General features: G+C 36.3%; 1 protein-coding gene across 6 annotated transcripts in view; it reads left to right on the top strand.

Annotated features, from left to right (window-relative positions):
* TMEM132D (transmembrane protein 132D) overlaps positions 1-18,221 on the top strand; it is a 262,231-nt gene that overhangs the window by 106,640 nt on the left and 137,370 nt on the right. Inside the window, exon 1 of one of the 6 annotated variants that reach the window (XM_068653586.1) lies at positions 14,184-14,321. The exons of the other annotated variants lie outside the window; for them this stretch is intronic. The gene's annotated coding sequence lies outside the window, so the exon portion shown is untranslated. Of the gene's footprint in view, positions 1-14,183; positions 14,322-18,221 lie in introns of those variants that run through there. 6 annotated transcript variants of the gene reach the window in all.

Here is an 18,221-nt window from a genome sequence, read left to right on the forward strand (position 1 = left end):
TTTTAAAAACTGATGGTTGTTTTTTCTTTTCAAAGCATTTTTGCCATGATTGTAAATTTTATTATAGTGTGTGATGAAAATGCTTTTGGAAAAACTGCGGCTGTCTTTGTTTTGTAGTGCATTGCAAATTCTACTACATGCACTTTGAACAAAAATGTTACTCAATCTTAATACTCAAAAGAAGTTAAAGCTAGCAGGAAATATTGTTTTCATATGCTATTTGGAAGAATATATTTCATATCTTAGCATTTGGTTGTGACTAGTTTAATCTCTTCAAATTATTTGCTGCCAGACATTATACCATGGCTAATTATAGGGCTGTTTGGGATATTTATTATTATTATTTTTTTGGCCACAGATTTCCAGGGGAAGCTAAAACACATTCATACCATAAACCTCACATTTTTGTTTGTGAGATTTATATGAATTTTTAATCTGCAGAAGAGAATAGGTTTTCCATTTTACATTCCCATTGTGCAACCACTTAGATAGGATGTTGACCTCTTTCAAACAGCTGTCATCTGACAGGTGGATGTTCCTCTTCTAATCACAACTGAATGCTTTATTGGATAATTTTTATATCAGTTTCTGCTTGTCCACTGCTTCTGGCAATGGTATGTCAAATGCGTATTTATAAAGATCCAACAAACTATAAACGTATTGTGTTTGGTATTGCTGTTAGAGAACTTGCCATACAACACGGAAATTCCAATTTTGCTGTGATTTACTTCTGAAATCTAACAAAATCTTACAGAACCTACCAAGTCTAATAACTAGGAAGCTTCATGTCTTTGGAATCTGGGTATATGAAAAAAGAGAGGAAGGAAAAGAATTCCCTTCATAATCATAATATAAATCCCTTTCTCCTTACTAAAACTCAGTTTCTACACAACTTCTCTGATATAATATTGGTACTTATATCATCTGTTGTCTTGTACCCGATTAAATTTTGTTTGTCAAAAAAGCAATGTGTATATATATATGCCAAGGTCACAGCTCTCTATTGTCTAGCAAAGCCTGTCAGATTCTTTAAAACCCCAGTTCACAACTATTCAAAGACGGTGTGAATATTTTCATTGACTGGAATGGATATTTGATCAGAATCAAAGTTTTTATCAAAGGTGCACTTTCCATCACACTTTATCTTGTTGGCTCCATGGAGTGCACTTGCCTGATTTCTCCTATTCATCAGGAAAATATAACACAACATCATAGCTGTTTGAAGCTTGTCATCTTATTTCTCTTTAGTACTTATCATTCAGTAGCAAACCTTCAAAATGACCCCTTCTTCACAAACAGTATTATGTCAGCTTTCACATGGTGGTAGTGTTTGCTGTGTGCTTTCACATGCTGAATGGCTTGTGAAAGCCATAAGCATGGCTTCATGTTTATTAAAAGAAATGTGATCTAATGTACATTTTAGATTTTATTGGAAAGAAAATCAAGAGGTGACAAAATCAGAGACATGTGTAATTCAGGTACAACTTTTGTTTTAACTTATTCCATGTTAGTTCTCCAGTTTAGATTTTGTGATTTTTTTAAAAACTTTTGAAAACTTCTTCCTCATTGTTTGTAAACATGTAAAATATTTCAGTTCAGTATGTTGTTTTCCTCATTAAAATTTGTCATACTTTGCTATTCATTTTAAGAAGGAAGATCAAGCATTATGTGGGGAGAGTATGTTCAATACTTCATGGGAAACAATTTTTCTTTATCTAGACATGTTTGATGTCACTAGATATACACAATGAATAACAGTTAAATATTGATGTCTTTTATCAAATTGTTTACCTCTATAGTTTCTTTATAAATTCTACAAACTCCATTTGCATATTATTTAATTACTCTTAAAACTCAGAGATCTGATCACATGAATGCAAAGGTGGCAATGTTAATTAACTAGAGATTCAATGCTTTTGTATTTCTGATAGTTTTACATGGTTCAGGAAATAGTGTTAATAAAGCTAACTTACTGTGACAGGTGTAATTTCATAGATTAAGGAGGCACTTGTGCAAGTGACAAATTTAACCAGGATGCCTGAGCATTTCTTTATCTCAGTTTGAAATATATCATTCATTTTATTTGGAGAGGTTTTGGCAGCAAAAGCTTATCATAACAGGATTAACATATAAATATTATCACAGCCAGCAGGGTGTTTTAGTATGAATATTAACAGCAAATATTATGAGTCTGTAGGAGAATAACTAATTAAGCCCATCTGTCAAATATGATTTGGAGTTCTCAGTGCCTTGCTTGCTATGGGCTTGTGACAGTATTCCAGATTAACAGTGAAGCAATTATAAACTTCTCCCCAATTCTTCTGATTTCATTCTAAGGTGATAATAATTTTGTAACACTAAATCCTGACCCATGAGATTATTAGATGGGCTTAATCTCTTCTGTTCTTTGAGAACTATCTTCCATTCCTCCATTTCCATGTAGACAACCAGAAGAAAACAAACAGAAAATCATGTGATGTAGATTAGCCAGTGGCTCAGAAATGTGACTTGGGAAAAAAATTCAAATGATCAAATCAGGGAGATACGTGTCATTATGTGTCATCCTTTACTTTTTTCTTTTTGATGTTGGCTGCTGTTAATTTTCCTTGATACCTCATATAATGGGGCGAATAGAAGAAAAAGACAAGATTAAGACAGTACTGCATTTTAAGAATGTTTTCCTGCATTAGTGTAGTTCCTCAGTGTTTCTGAAGTTGGGCATCTCTGCTGTGCTAGTGAGTATTGATGAGAAAAAGAATTGTTAAAAGAGGAAGATCAGGGTTCCCACCTATTCTTCTGTGTTTCCTGTTTGAGTGAAAGCAAGCTGGAGGGGTGTGGGGTTGGTAGGTGTGGATTTGGAAAATTATTGAGGTGACTAAACGTGTAGTTTTACAGGATGTACCTAAACCAAAATTTTAATAACTTCAAAAAAAAGCGTCTAAGAGATTTTCAGGGACCTCAGTTCCTTACCTGTAAAACATGATCGATAGCACTTTCCTATATCCGTAGCTGTGGAGACATTGAGCAAGATGCTCTTGATATGATATGATGATTAGTATCATATCTTGATATTTTATTAATGCATATCAAGATAATCTTAAAATATTTTATTAATGTGTATATTTTGGAGAACAAATGTTTGTTATTCCATTGAGTATACACTATTGTTCTCCATGCTTGCGGGCAAATGAGACCGTTCATCCAAACAAGTACAAAACAGACAAAACTCATCACTAGGTAGAACCTTAGTGTCTGGATATGACTTTACTGTTTTATCTTCAATTGTAGTTAAACTTTATCACAGATACACTTTGCTCACCAATTTTCTTCCCCCATGCTCATTGTTGGAAATGTTACAAAGATAGCATTTCTTCTGAAGCTTTCTTGTTTGTGCTCTTGGTTTACAGTTCTATAGCATTAAAGCATTTATTGACTTTTACTGCCTGAAACTGGATGCTGGTCCTGCTATGGGGGTGGGGGTTCCTTTTGATTGTGAATTACAGGACTGCTTCAATCTGTGACAATATTGACGTGGTAGGAAACAACAGTATTTTCTGGGCTATATCCCTCATTTATTCTTGTGTCATTTTTTTCATGTTATGGTATGTTAGTGTTTATTTTTTTTTAACATTTCTATCATAAAAGAAATTAACTTGATATTAAATAAAACAGTGACAGGAAAACATACAGCATCATTCCCTTTGATTTTCCTGGACAATATAGTTTTTTTTTTGTTTTTGTTTTTGTTTTTTATGATTTTTATACCATTTACTTTAGTGCCCTATATTTCTCATTTTCAAATCTATTATGAGATCTCATATTATGTAATTTAACAACTAGTTTTTGTGTTGTAACAGCAGTGATCTATTGCCTCATTCTCTTACTTGTTGCATCTATCAGTATGTTTGACAGACTCTCGAGCATGCTGTAATTCTAAAATGCTTCTGAATGCTTCTGTTTGTTGCAACAAAAGCAACAAATGTGACATATATATCAGCCTGATGGCCTCAATAATTGTATTGTGTGTCTTGCTAGTGCTCATAAAAATGCTTCATACACATAGTTGTATGTTTGTGAGCACCATTAATATTTTTTACCTTGTTATTCATGTGGTCACACAACTTTACCAACTAGAGATACACTATTTTGTGGAGAGAAAAATGTCTACTCTGGAATTACAGAAACAATGCATGCTGAAGCAAAACTAAGTTGGTGTACTTTGCCCCATTGTGGTGTGAATCACATAAGCTCATAATGAGAAACTCATTGTTCGTCATGATGAAACTGGAGGAAGAAAAAGACTGTAGAAATCAAACACGCTTTCAGATGGGATATATACAGGTATGGAATTGAAAAAGCACGACAGAGAGTGGGACACTTCAAAATACAAAGCGATGTGAGAATTCTTGCTTAAAATTAGGAGCAGAAAAAAACCCTCTTTACTTTTTTTTGTTGTTGTTTATTATTATTATTGTAGGGGAGCAAATGATATGTGGTTTCAAAGTTACTTTCCAAGTAATGATTTTGCTCTAAAAACTGTCTATTCACTCAACATCAACAAAGTCAGGCAGATATAATTGTGGTGGTTTTACCATGCTGGGCAGCTAGACATCACAACCTCTTTCTCACTCCCCCTCTTCACATTAATTTGATTCTGAAATAGTGGAGTTTAATTCCATTTACACTTCCCAGTCATCTAGCATCTAGATAATGATTAGCTATAAAGGCATTTGTCCTGGGTAGCCTCGGATTTTCATACTGTTTCATATTTCTAAGAACTTGTGTGTTGTGATGATGTGATAGCACTAAATATCTTAGAAGTCATGTTTATATTTCACATATTTGAAAGCAATTAGTCAAAAAAATTCTATTCCTCATTTCTCGTTTTAAAACTTAAATGTGTACTCTGAGAGAGAACTCTTTGAGATGTTGAGGCAAAATAGATTTGTGTGAACCAAGCCTCAAGGCATCTTTCTTTTACATGCTGACCCACTTCTTCACTTTTAAAAGGAAAGCCATTTTATTTATTTATCAAGAAATGCAGATTCTCTCTTTAAGTCATCCTACTCAATGCAGATTAAAAAGGTTATTAAGTTATCATCTTGAAGCAAATCAAAAGAAATGAGAAAAGTGAATGTGAGTGAATGAGAAATGAAAAAACCAGCAGCTATTAGATAAAGACATTACTAGGGGATTTTTTCACCTGTTTCTTTGAAAGAGACTCATTCATTTAAAAACAAAAAGATTGCAGGAAGCAGTTCAAAGACATGTGGATAGTCTCTTGTCATCTTAGAGGTGGAGTTTGTTTCTATACCTCTGACATTTAGATGAAGGAAATACCACAGGGCAACTCAGCTGTCATTGTGAAAAAGATTATTGCCTTTAATCTCAGCTGAATTTTAGGGTTCTCCTTAGAAAATAAGTTAATTCCTGTGTTCCTTTGTGAGCATAATTTTTATTGGAAATGGGAAAAAGTGACAAATACCATTGAATTGCCTATGTTGTCTCTTGAAGTAGTTTGAAAACATAAAATTCCCTCATTCAGGTATTATCCTTCTGAAATATTAATGTACAGTTATATACCACTTAACATCCCTGAACTGTTTACAGCTGTTGATATACAGAGCTACATCATTGCTCTATCATCATAAGGAAAGTGATAGAGGTGAAGTACCTGTGAAATCTAACTTGACATGACTTAACAGTTCACAACTACTGTCTGAAAAGTCAGGAAAGTAAAGGAGACTGCAGTATCTGTACCTTTTTATGCCTCTATGAATCTCTCCATCACCTACAACATTTTTTGTGATGAATGGGAAAAAGTCAGACATCTCCTCTTTAGAAGAGTACTTGATCAGCAGACAGATATTATAAGGGCTTTTATTCTACTTTGTGGTGAATTGCAAAGAATAAAAATATGCCAAAATGTTTTAGGGCACAGGCGGGATTTGCTACAGTACAGCTGTTTGCTGCTTTATATTTGCATATATATATATATATATGCTTTTATATTTTCAATGCGGTGTGTGAAGAATAGCTGTTATATAGTGCGTCACGTTTCCAAAATATGTTGAGTATTTTCTCCTGACCTTTACTGATCCTGCCTGTGTTATGAGTAACTGAAAAGGATAATTGAAGCTTTAGTACATAGCCATCACGTCCTTAGTTTCTAGAGGTTGTATTTGGGTCAAAAGAAATTAGGGACAGACAGACACCTTTTTCAGTGGCAGCCCAGACTTGGCAGATTTTGTAGGGCTCGAATTTGGAAGCAGAGAGTTGGGATCGGTGTTGCTGTTATGCTAGGTCACTACACACACCAGGGAGGGCTGGTGTTACAAACCGTCAGCAGTCATTGTGTGTGTGGGAATAATGATACAAATCATGAAAAAATATATAGTCAACTGATCAAAGACATCATGTTAATTTGAGAAGGCTTTGCACTAGCTCCAATTTGTATTAGAATCTGTGGTTGTTTTCTAACGCATTACTATATTTGGCTCTTCTTTTGTGATAAACTATCCCAGATGGAAAATAAGTCCAGTTAATAATTACAGAGACTTTCAGACTGGCCTCTTAATGGTCTAACTGGTCACAGGCCAGTGGCCATTCACTGACTATCCACCATCCTCAGTATAAATACCTCATCCAACTCTCCTGTCTACTCTACGCTGTCCAGCTATTTGTAACCAAAAACCCTGGGAAGAAATTTTAAATCTTCTACACTCTCGCAGGAGAAGAAAACCTGTGAAAGTGATGCTCAGTTTGATTTGAACTAGTTCTCCCAACTCATATCAGCTGTGATTGCAGGGCAGAGCTCTGAACAGAAGGCATTTTGGCTGCAGGAAGAGTGCTTGTAAGGAGGGATGAATTTAATTTCTTGTCATAGCTCATCTGAAGGCAGCAGGGTTTATCCCCTTTGTATTTCTTTATTACATTTTATTACTTTATATATAGAGAGAGAAGAGCAATAATGGAAAGGATCCAAATACTGATGTATGTTCCATAGTTAACAAATGACACCAAAACTGTACTTGCAATGAGTACTCAATACTCCTGTGTTCGTGAGCTTATCTAGGAGTTTGAGAAAAGGTGTGATATCTTCATCACCAATTACCAGTTTTGGTAGCTCAAAAGATGAAGGTTGGTTGAATGAGCCTGGGAAGTCCTGGAAGAAACTCTGATGATCCCTGTATCTATATAACTGAAGACTATTATAATGCATACATGGGGAAAGCAGGATTACATTTGGGGGATTTTAAGAAGTTGTCAAGACACAAAGTTCTCTATGATGCACTGGTAATTAGGCTGTTTTCTCTGATATGTAGTACCTTCCATAAAATGAGGTTCACTGGCATTGTGATCAGCATGACTTTGCTAAAATGCCAGGATTTGTCTATAGGGAGTCTTCTGAAGTTGCTGCAGTTGTTGAGATTACATGAACTGTCTGTAAAATCTGCAAACAATAAGTAAAGTTAGGTGTTTAATGCTCTTTCATTAAGAGTTCTTGGCGTGAGGATATGAGAATCAAATAGTTTGAGGGAAGTGAAGCCTAAGTAACTTGCTGACAGAGAACATGGCTTGCTCACAGATACATTTGTTCCTAGTCCCCTCTTCTCTCTCTTTCTGGTGCTTTATGCATATTTCTCCCACCTCCCTTGTAGAGGAGATACCCTCCTTTCTGTACAGTGTTGGAGTACCTAAAAGACATTCTCAACAGTCTGAATAAACCTCATGCATATTTAGCATCTTTATGTTGTTGTTATCCGGTATGATAAATGTAATTTTAAACCCAAGGAGGAACGATTTCCCTTAAGAATCTTAGGGATTCATCATTATCATGATGAAGGCTCCCCAGTAAAGTAGTCACTGCACGAAGCCTGTCTGAATTTAAGAAGTGATTGGACTGTGCACTTAGTCACATGGTCTGAACTTTTGGGTAGACCTGTGCGGTGCCAGGAGTTGGACTTGATGATCCTTATGGGTCCCTTCCAACTCAGGATATTCTATGGTTCTATGATTATGCTTGCTCTGTGTTTTTGGTACTTATCACTGTATTACTGTAGTCCTTAAACCTTTAGCAGCCCCAGGGCTCAAAATATCAATTTGAATGGGACAGAAACATTTTGCTACCTATTAGAAAAGAAACGGCAACTGAGTAATCTTCTGTCTATTAAAAAATGTAATACTGAATGCAAAAATACATCTTTTGAAAGTGTCTCTAATGGTGCCGTTGATTTTCTTTTCCTTGGAGGAAATCTTGTAAGAAGTAGTACTAATTACTCAGAGAGTTCGAAAGTAGATGTCTTTTAAAGTATTAAAAGAGGCTGAAAATATGCCTGTTACTGCTGAGGCACAGGGATTCCCACTTTGGGGGATGAAAGAAAATTAGCATCCAGCAATGCGCAGATCAGAATCTTAACAGAGTTATGTAATACAGCCCATCATCCACACAAATCATTAGGCTAGTCCTGAGAAAATTCTGATGGTGATGAAGTTCACTGGGCTTTGAGTTATTTTATGGCGTCAACTCTATAGATTTACTGATTATGTGAACAAGCTAGAATTGCAATATCACAGATGTATGTGTGGTTTATATGAACTGATGACGCAGATATAGCATCCTTTAATTACTTTGCCTTGGTCACCTCTCAGCATTTAATCTGCCTTTATGGGGTAAGATAAGGCTGCTGCCCCAGTTTGATAGAGGCACAGAGAAGACATGGGCTAAATATTAAAGACAGTTCTGACCATAATGAACAGCATCACCTACTAGGGTTTATGTGCAGTGGGGTTACACACCTAGGTTTGGAGTGAGTTGCATTTAAGTTGAACCACTGAGCTGGGAGCTACACTGAGCTAATCACTGAGAGGATGCAGAAGTCAGTGGTGCATTGTTTTGTGGCCCACTGTAACTGGATTAGCCTTAATACTTTGGCCAGGGTCACACACAACGTGTGACAGAGCAGGAGTTAAATGGAGATCTTTTCTTCATCTGCCAGCTGGTCCCTTGGGAGCGAACATCCACCGAAGGTGGCTTTTCCTTTTTAATTCAGGAAAAGCTTTTCCTCTGAGGAGTTTATGTCAAGTTTTATGGAACTGCAGGTGTCTTATAACTCTTTTGGAGGAGTTTCTGTTACCTTCCATACAGATAGGAGAAATCAGACTTTGTTGGGATAACAGGATGGCGTGTCTTTGTAGACATCATTGATTCCACTACACACACAAACACATGTGTGTAAAATCACAAACAAGACAGAAAACTGAGGTGTAAGATTCCGTAGGCAGAGCTCTCTGTGTGATCAATGAATATTCTTGCTTACGTGAAAGGAGTGTATAATGTGATTCATTCCCTCGCCTGCATGGCAATCTGCAGCAACAAGCAGTACTTCCACCTCTACCGCCCCACTCCATCTTCTGAAAATGTTTTCAAGCCTACAGCGTTATCTGGGGTATGCATTTTTAATGTTCTACAAAGCTGTTAGAGTATTCTGTATGGGTTCAATTTGCATCTTTTTTTTTTTTTTTTTTTTTTTGAGGTCTAATTTTTTCAATTTGAAATCCATCCTCATTGTAAAAGTTTATGAATCATGTTTTATGATATTTTCACACAAAATTGTGCATAGAAATGCATAGAAAAGATGTTACATAAGAATTTAGACATAACTACATTTTAGAGGGTGTAAGAGTGGGAAAGCAGGCTCTATCTTCTGTGTCAAATAAGGGATCCATGAAGACTGCCTTGTTGCATGATTCTTTGGAAATTACAGTAATCATTACAGCATAAGTTAACATTTGTTACTCAGAAACACTGAGAGCTTTTCCAGACAAGAAATATACATAGGAATTCTTATTAGGTACATTTTAAAATTTGGGTAGCTGATAGCACTGCTGCTTTGTCTTTGGTTCAAGACCAGTGTGGGCTGGTCATGATGCAAAGTCGCAGTCCACTAGTGAATGTAACTGCATGATAAAGAGCCCATCTGTCACTTAATTCCTGCATTCGTGTTGACAATATGAAGAATACAAAGGGGATTAGTTAGCTGTGATGTCTTTATGGTTGACATTCACTGGCAGGGTGGCGGTTGAGGAATTGCCTGAATTTGTGTAAATGTATTAATATTATTATTAGTTTCAGGGGTTACCTGAAGATAATAATCAAATGTACAATTAGCTGAATGGATGAATGGATGACTACTATCTCCATCCTTTCTTGCCAGAAGTTCTCTGGTGTTTTGCAGGCACATGTCTGCCTTTCCTCAGATTTGTCTGAACTATCTCTAGAATAGCTTTGACATTGACAAGATATCCATTTTAAGTCTTTATTGACTGGAAGCTTTTCTAAATATTAGTGTTGTGAACCTCAATGTGGGGACTGTGGAACAGGATAACTATTCAATTTATACTGTAGAAAGTGAGACAATATGACTTTCATCTTTGATTTCTTATATTGTCTTTCTAAATCAACTGTAAAATCAATACCAAAGAATGTTTTCAATATTTTTATAATTTCAATTTCAGCTTTACCTTAATGCATCAGAGTCTCCATACATTTATTTATAGAAGCTCTGGCAAGTCCATATGTGCTCTTATCCCATGTTGATGAAGGTCATCCCATAAGATGAAGGCCATCATACCAATAGACTAAGAAATACATGTTTGTGTGACACAGAGCATGGAGGTAACAGGGCCAGCTTGGCTACCCCAGTGCTGCATGCTCGTGTGGTCAGGGCTCAGTCACCAAGCCCTGCTCACTGAATGTGCCGTATCTGAGAAGGCAGGACTGCACCATATCAAACATGGTTTGTCACTGTGGGCTCAAAAGTTCTACAACACTGAGACGAACTTCTTCATTTTTAGTTTATTTGAATCTTACATTTAATCTCATGCTAGAAAGAAAATAATTAGCTTGAATAGTTTTCCATCCAATTAATCTATTCCTAAGTGGCAAATATTGTACCTGGAAACCAATTGATTATGAAATGTTTCCTCTGAGATGCATTTTCCTGTTAATTGTTGGGGCGATTAATTTTCTTACAGACATTTGTAGATCTTTCTGTCTAAAGTAGTTAGGGCAAGGAAAGCAAAAGGCACAGAAAAGAACCAGAGAAGACTATAATAAGAACTATAATAAGATGTTAAGATAATAACAGATTTAAAAAATATAGCATATGTACAACAATATATATGTATCATGCATTTTATAACATCTATATGAGGGAAACTCTCAAGAGTTTCAGAAGATAGGACATCTTAGAATTAATCTCATATGCATATTCATTAAAAAGCAGTTTTACTTATGAACACATGGTATTTTTTCCATAGGGTTCTGGGCAGAGGAGAATTTGGCAGACAAACTCTCACAAGTTTCTATATGATGTGTTTTTCAAAATAATGTCTATTTCCCCCCCACCTCCTTGAGATGTATAGTTTGGAAATATATTGGCAGATTTTCAATAGGAAAAGCAAATGCAGCTTTGCAATTTTAATGCAATATCCAAAGTTTATCAAAATATTCAAAGAATTACTGTCCTGTCAGTTGAGTCTTCTCTGAAAAGCACAGAGCCAGTATAATGTTCTTCTATTTTTAAAACGTTTATTTCCAATTCTAAACATCTTCTAATATGAGAAAAACAATGCTGTTCTTCTAAACACTACTGCACATGGCTATATGGTTACAAATTTAATTTGAATTTCCCCAAAATTTCAAACCTAGTTATACCCCTGACTTGGAATTTTATATCTGAATAACTTAATTTTTGGTAAGGTTGTTAGATACTCAGTGGACAACTGTACAATAAACCATTTTGAAATGTATTAATTATTCTTAATATTTATCAAAACCACCAGTAATACATTCCCATACTCTCACTGCTATCTGTATTTTATGTTAGAGTTACACTTACACGTTCATGGCATGCATACTGTCTATATGCAATTCTTTTTAATCCTTATAGATTGAATAAGGTTTGATTTTATGCACATTCAACACCAAGAACATGTGCTCTCTGACAGAGAGAGGGCGTGGGTGTATTCTACATTTGTTTTATGTATTTCAGTGAGATAAACCCCTGATTTAGTCCCTAAGAGTCTCAAAGAGAATTACAATGTCTTGATGAAAAAATACTATTTATTCAAAAATCAAGATTTTGTTCTCATGAATGACATGAAAATAAATCTTGTTTGCAGAGATTCTAAGCAGCAGATGATGAAGATTGTAGCTATCTCTAGTGCATGCACAGTTTCAAAAATGTAGCCTTCTGATCAAGCCTTTAGGTCAGTGGGCATCAGTAATTGTTTTGTAGAAGTGGTGTTTTTGCTCTTTACTTTAGGATACCAGTTTTGGCACACTCATTATGCTTATGTAACTCTCCTAGTAAATTATCTCCTATTCAGGGTTTTAAAGGATTAATCTTGTTTATGAAAAGAAGTGTTTCTGCTACTGCTTGGATAAACCACAAATACGGATTCTACTCCACAATTGTAATCACAACTTGCAAACTTACTGAGAGCTGTCCTAATGAACAGCTAATGATAATCCAGATGCTTCCTTCAGCAATATAGCAATTAAGGAAGAATTAAGACCAGTCATCAGACAGGTGAAAACAGCTGTTAACCCAGGAGACTTACTTACTTGCAAGCATAGTTCTGTGTATATAGGTGTGCTGGCCAGCTGCGGTGAAAGATGACACCAATCTGCCTTTCGCTTGAGTATTAATTTTTCCATAACAAAGATATGCAAGAAATGGAACTTTTGCAACTGGAGAAGAAATACTTGTGGTAGGGGAAGAGTAAAGAAAGCAAATATTTAGATGGAGACTAAGAGAAAAATCAGTATGTTTATTATGAAGATCCTTACAATGAAACATGAATTATACTGCTTGATTTGCAACCCTAACGCTCTTTTAATATTAAAAAAAAATAAAAATAAAAAAAATAAAAAGCATTGTTTTTTCAGTATTGCCAGTTATATTAGTCTATATGTCCAACTAAAATTTTTGGTAGTAACAGTTAAAATATTGTACTCATGGATGTTACTAACATGTTGCTTGGCCATGTACCCTCATTCTGTAGCACTGGAGCTACGGATGAGTGGCAAGAGCTTTTCCCTCTCTTTAGGAGTCCTGCTTTTAGCTGGAGTGCCGAAGAGAGGGATTCCTGGGAGTATAGCAGGGATTTGGGTGTTCACTCGCCTGTGTGGGAGCAGGGCAGAACTGTATGCACTTGAGCTTTTCTTTGATTCTCTATTTCTGTATTTACCTTTTCTGTGGAGCTAAATCACAGGTGGGGTTGTTACCAGGGCAAATGATTACTGGGTGCTAAGAAAGCATTGCCAGAGCACTGCCAAAGAGTGAAATCGGAAGGTTGGTTAGTGGGTGGGAAGGAAGGACACACTGCTTTCCTTACAGTACAGGAGAGAGTTAATGATGAGGCTGTTGTAAGGTTCAGTGCCACAGCATGTATGAACCTCATGGCTGGCCTGAGAGACACACTAATCTTCCACTGCATGTAGACAAGCTGTTTGGACCTGCCTGCTGCCTTTCTCTAAAATCAGGGCAATTACCAGCTAAGGTGTGGAGTGCTGTAGGGAAGCCTAACCAGAGGCATTTTAGAGTCATCTCCCAAGGAAAAAGCAATCTGAAGATTGTTGTTGAATCATCTGGTTTAGAGGAAATGTTCCTAAATAATTTTTTTTTTTCTGTTAAGTTCTGAGTCTGATTGTATGTTTTCCAAACCTATTGGAAAAGTAGCATTTTTGGTCTGTGAATGTGCAGAACTCTCCTGTTCTAAAATTAGAAAGTCGATTTTACTGTTAAGCCAGGGGAACAAGAAGCTCGACATGCCCTCTGAAATTAGCAATGAAACAAGCTGTATTGAACTCATCTATAGCTTTAAACCTTCAGGGCAGTGGTTGAAATCAAGATAGAAAATATTTCTCCAGGCTGTCACAGTTATTTTACAAGAGCAAAAAGAGGAGGGGGAGGAGGGAGTTGCTTTGGTCTAATTTCCAAATGAAATAACCACACAAGCTTTTAAAATCATCCAGAAGACTAAGGGATACTTCAAATAGTCTACTATGTCAAGGTCCAATTTATTCTTCTGAATATCTATTTCTTAATGTTGACAAAGCTAAGACATTAAAACCAGCACGCATGTGCTCCGTTAAAAGGTGCTGCTGCTCTAGAGGGCGGTGTTACTGGAGAAAAGGAATGCAGAGGGAGGGGAGGTCTTTCACACAGTAAAGACCTAGAAAAAAGGGTTAAGAAAGTACTTTAATGCTTTTGAATTTTGTGGACAGTATTTGGAAAGGATTTAACATTATGGTAAGTATGTAAAAATCTGTATCTTTTTGTTATAGCAGAAGCAAGCGTCATTTCAAAGGCTTGCTCTGAAAGGTGTTAAGCAGATATGAAGGCAGTTTGAATTCTCATAATCTTCAACCAAACTTGAGACTAGAGATGCAAGGATTTGGTAAACCACAGAAACTTTCAGGGGAAAAAAAAAAAAGTGATGTGGGTACAAAGAAGTGTACTCAATATTGGCTGCTTTTTTCTCCCAAAGACCTGAAGAAAAATTTGGAAAGAAATTAGTGCAGCTGTATACCAAGCCTTAAGAATGATTTCTATGGCCAACAAAAATACAATATAAGTTATATGTATTTATACGTTATTAGGCAATTGCAGTTTCCACATATTGTAAATTAAATTCATCTTAAATTTGTGCTGTGCTAACCACACAATGAATTTGCATAACGATGTCAAGTTAACTTTTCAAGCATTTTTCTTCCTAAAATATGAGATTATTTTCTGTAGTTACATTAGGTCCTAATTTAGGTACTGTTTCAGAATTCTGTGGCTATTATTATTATTTTTTTTTGAGGGGGTTTTGTTTATACGTCAACAATATTCATGCTTTCTATTTTTAATGTAATATTCCTTCTATTATAGAGATATGTAAACAGCTATGCATAGAGATATATTCAAGTACCTTAGTATGCTATGCAGAAAAAAAAACACTAATAATAAGTGTATCTGATTTTTTTTTTTTTTACAAAAGAAAGAATTTATACATATTGATGTCATAGAGTTGGCAGTACTTTACAGGTGCTAACTCAATAATACATAATAATACATTTGTCATTTTTAATGAAGAGAAACCAGTAACTGCAGATAGGTCAATTTTTCCTGATTTTTTTTTTTTCCCTTTGGGGAATAGGGGGAATTTTAGCCAGATTTTCTAAGGAAATGAGTCTAAGCTATCATGCTACCTATGTTTGTGTTTTAAATTTGACAGCAGTATAGCCTACTCAAAGATAGTTATATTCTTATATGTTACATGAAAACAGGCAGATGGTGGTAGAAAAAGACGTTAGAGTCCCCAGATAGCTGAATTCAATAGTTAATTATGGAAAAATCTTCAATAAGAGCTTGTACTTTCTGGGACATGAGAGTCAATCAGCTGCGAGACAGAGCTCTGTAGGATACTGGCTTTTACTTGTGCCATCCTCATGAAGACTTTTTTCATGCTTATGCTATTTACAGAAAATCTTGCCTCCACAGTGAAGACCTGGCTTCAGTGCACAGCAGCTGTCAGTGTGGTAGTGTAGGGTTGAAATGGCCCTTTGTCAAAAATAAGATAGGCTGGATTTGAAGTTCAGTAAAGGTTCCACTTTAATGTATCCTAAAAGGGGGAAGGGAAATTATTACACAGAAATCCAGTACATGCCTAACCAAATTGTTAACAGTGTGAAGCTAGCAAACAGAAGCTGGGCTCTTGGGTGGAAACCACAGTGTAGCTTTTGCATTTCTCTGAGTGTAGGCTATGACCTATAATAATAATAATAGCTACATTTGTGCTTTAATTCAAGTGTCCCCAAACCTTTTGGGCTCTTTATCACCAGAATCCTTTCCTGAGCCAGGTACGTTGTGCTGGAATGTAAATAGTCCTAGTAAAACTGCAGCTGTGTTATGTGTGTAAAGTGCATCTGGGAAGGCTGCAGGCAAGGAACCAGACAGACAAATGGCCACAGAAAGCAATAACCAGACTCCTGTGGGAGCTCAGGGAGAAACGTGCCCTTGTAGCTGCTGCAGCGTGTTATACATTGAGTCCAGAGATCCACCTCGTCAAGGCAGGCTCCACACATTCACAGCAAACTGTAAGCCCTCACCTGAGTATGTCTGCATGTCATGGTTCCACCTTTACTGTGAGGAACCTAACCCTGTTTGCTTTAAAGGGCACTCCAACATAAGCTGTGGCATGAAGGGACACATTGCTACCTCCCTCTGACTCCAAAATCTAAACTAAATTTTCAGAGGCAGATGTCTTAGTAGGAGAAAAAGGAGTTAAAAGCTTCAAGGTTAAGAAATTCTGTCTCACCTTTCACATTATTGTTCAGAAGAATTAGTTTTAGAAGTTAATAAACCACATGCATTCACCTCATACAGCTATTTCCCTCCCTAAACAAATTGCTTTTATTGTCAAAACCACAAATTTAGGCATTGTGATCAATATCATCATTTTATGAGCTGTCTGTAAAGGGACTTGAAGATGCAGCTCTGCTTGATTTTCTAGGAATAAAGATTGATCAGCCCTATTACTTTTCCTGTATAGATCCTCAGTTGATTCACATACAGTATACAAAGAAAAACACTATCACCTCATCCCTCTTCAAAATCACATAGTCAATAGCTTTTCCTTGGTGCATTTCTGCAAACATTGAGAGTACAACCCCAATTAATATGTCAAGAAGGGCAGAGAGGAGGAACATATTTGCTGTCAGGGTCTTTTCGCTGATAGGAAAAAATGTGATTTTAATTCCAAACTTTTCTTGGTTCATTTCACAAAAGGTATTGAGCTGAGACTGTTAGTTTTTACTCTTTCATGTTTTCTTTTACTGTTTTTAAATGAAGGCAAGAAAAACAAGAATGCAAGATGTTTACAAAAGGCTGTTGGTCCACAGCAGCTGTTGAATATTGTGAGGCATTTCGGGACAGTGTCATATGCTGTTCCCATTTTATCAGTCAGAGAAGGCAGGTTATTTTAAAGATAATGAAGTCCTTGTATATACCACTGTCAGAGATTTTGCTGAACATTATTATATCCAATGGAAGATAAAAAAGGTGATGTATTTGCTGAGCTGAGTTACTTTCATTTATTATGTTAAATTGCCAAATACAAGTGCTGCCAGATTTATAACCCAGGTGTCATAACGTGCTTTTGCATGATGCAGGTCCCACACCATCCACAACTTACTTCAAACTTAAGTGAGCTAAGAAATGATGTTCCTGAAGTGCAGATTTGTGGTGTGTGTGTGTCTGTAAGATAATCTTCCCACTCTTCGTCTGCCATATTAAATCTATGTGCTCTTCAAGGCACAGACATCTTACACAGTGACACTTGCATGTTCTAAGATAATTTATTGATAGTTTTTCTAGGTGCTACTCTTATCCAAAGAAGAGCACTGGTCATTTTGGGCTGGATATTTTCTTTGCACAATTTTTTTTCTTTTCTTTTCTTTGCATGAATCCATAGGTTAGGTAGATATATAATAATATGAGGAAAACCAGAATGTTCAGGAAAGAAAATGACTGATCAGATGTATAGGGATAGTGCAGCAAATTGTAGAACAAGTTTTGCCAGATGAAGTTACAGGAAAGGGACTGGGACTCGGGCAGTGAGCATGGCTCTGCCCTGAGGATGTGGTGTCACAGCACAGAGGGTGCTGGGGGTCACGAAGGGGTGGTGGGGATAGCTGTGCCAGCAGCAGCAGGAAGCTAGCAGCAGCACGCTTGGTGGGAACTCAGACAAATGTTGCCACATTCATGGCATACATTTTTTTCCCATTTGAGAATGGGGACAGTAATGCTGTCTAGCTCATAAGGCTAGGATGATATAGTTAACTATTACATGCTTAGTGTATTTAAACACTTTTGAAAACCTAGGATAGAAGGTGTATAAAAACCAAATATGGAGATACAGGGGATATTCAGTAGCAAGCCTAACAGTCCTGCGCTCAACTATTGGTTTTCAATGAATCTTTTCCTTAGGTATGTTAACTCCTCTTTTATAGTCTGTCAGGAGACACTGTATTTAAGCTCTCCCTGTTCAAGGTTCACTGACCTATAATCCTACTGAAATGGAGTGGAAAGCCCATGAAAATTTCACTGCATTTGCACTCAAGTGGCATATGGCCATGGTGTTAATTAAAAAAAAAAAAAGTGATA

Source organism: Anas acuta, chromosome 17 (genome assembly GCF_963932015.1).
Source record: "Anas acuta chromosome 17, bAnaAcu1.1, whole genome shotgun sequence".
Taxonomy (NCBI): Eukaryota; Metazoa; Chordata; class Aves; order Anseriformes; family Anatidae; genus Anas; species Anas acuta.